The sequence below is a fragment of the Anopheles arabiensis genome, chromosome 3 (genome assembly GCF_016920715.1).
Source record: "Anopheles arabiensis isolate DONGOLA chromosome 3, AaraD3, whole genome shotgun sequence".
In the NCBI taxonomy this organism is placed as follows: Eukaryota; Metazoa; Arthropoda; class Insecta; order Diptera; family Culicidae; genus Anopheles; species Anopheles arabiensis.
Genome location: NC_053518.1, coordinates 29,525,820 through 29,527,477, shown reverse-complemented (window position 1 = coordinate 29,527,477; position 1,658 = coordinate 29,525,820). Strand labels below are relative to the sequence as shown.

Genomic DNA, 1,658 nt, shown 5'->3' with positions numbered 1-1,658 from the left:
AGCAAAAAAGAAAAAAAAAACAAGAGTGGAGCGTAGAGACTATCATAAACTTAACAAAAAAATAATAAAAATAAGAGAGTAATAGAAAACTAAGGAGAGTAATTAAAGGGAATTAGAAAAAAAAATACGGTTACGGAAAGAGTTAAGAGAGGAGTCGAAATCAAAGAGATAGTAAAAGTGGTTAAACAACCTGAAACAGGACAGAAGAGGGTCATTGAAAGTATTAAGAGTATGACGTGTTTCAATTGACAGAGGATCACGTGGACGAAGAGAACGAGAGGGAACATACAACGAGATGGACGAGAGTAAATCAGGAGCATCAGTATCAGAAAGTAATAAGCCACCAATAAAACAAGCCTGAAACACTTGGCGGCGGAAGCTTAAGGAGTGAAGATTGAATAACTGCAATCGCGTTTCATAGGGAGGTAGTGAGGCAGCACCGAACAAACGACGAAAGGCAATCCTGGTAAAGAGGCGCTGAATGCTTTCAATTCTCGAACAGCCATCAATAGTGGGAGGATTCCAGATGATACTAGCATATTCAAGAATAGGTGATGTGTGATTTCTTGTGCCCCGTACTTTGCTCGTTTACGTTTTGTGCCGTGTTCCTTCTTCTTCAATTATGAAATGATTTATCCTTGTAAATTTCTAAGGTAAGTTTCTTATCCTCGTGTGTGCTTCAATGGATACATTCAACTAACACTTGTCATCTAAAAAGTTACAGTGCACGCGCATGTTAATCGACGGTTGCCAACATCCCGCAAAACGATCGACGGAAGGAAAACGGTGTCCGGTTTTAAAATATAAAGGTAAGCGTTTCTATAATCCTATGTGCAAAACATGGTTTAGTTTGTTATAAAAAAACATGGATTAATTATTGGTTAATTTTCATCAACAGATTTCATCACAGCTCTTTCGTAGAAGAGCGCACTTCAAGGACGCCTAGGATACGGCTGAACATGCGCAGCACCAGTCCGTGACATCATTTCCAGACAGGCGCCGGCTGAACACGCGCAGCACCAGTCGAGTATGTCCTAGCGAGAAGGGCAGAAAGAGGAACGAGAGGAAGTGTAACGGAACCGCTACAATTTTAGGGGGTGAAGCATCCAGCCGTGTACAGAGTGTGAGTGTGCCAAAACGCATGTGGAAAGAGGAGGTCCAATTAATAGCATGCGAAAGTGTGCATAAAGCAAAAAGAAAAAGCGTCACTACTACAACCAGCAATCCAAAAATATAAGGGGAGGGATAAATACAAATGTATGCCAGAACCAGCAATCCAAGCATTTGAATGTGTGCGTCGGATTGTGCCGTGCTGAAAGTTTTTACTTTAGCTGCTGCTAGTGTAAAAACTTAAGGAAAGCTAAAAGTAAATTTTTTTTTACACGGGGCGCCTTCGGAAATTTTTGGCTGGGTTGTGCCTGCTTTGATAAAGACTTTTCACACATGGCAATTGTTGGTGGTTTGGGTGGGTTTTCGGGAATAGCAAAACGGTTTGCGCTTTATGAGGGAATGGTTTTGTAGCGTTAAAAATCGCATAAAAGCATTGTCGGTTTGGTTTGAAATGTTTCATGCTAACTCTTTGGATGTTAGGTGGGAAGAGAGCGACAGAGATAATGTAGAGCTTTTCATGCGGGGTCAGTCACGTGCGTATAGTTGTG

General features: G+C 41.3%; 1 long non-coding RNA gene across 1 annotated transcript; it reads left to right on the top strand.

Moving 5' to 3' along the window:
• The first annotated feature begins 421 nt into the window (after nucleotides 1-421).
• Nucleotides 422-990, top strand: LOC120904219. The gene is made up of 3 exons (XR_005739720.1): nucleotides 422-653; nucleotides 719-809; nucleotides 899-990. It is a non-coding gene; the product is annotated as an uncharacterized LOC120904219 (long non-coding RNA).
• Nucleotides 991-1,658: the final 668 nt, after the last annotated feature.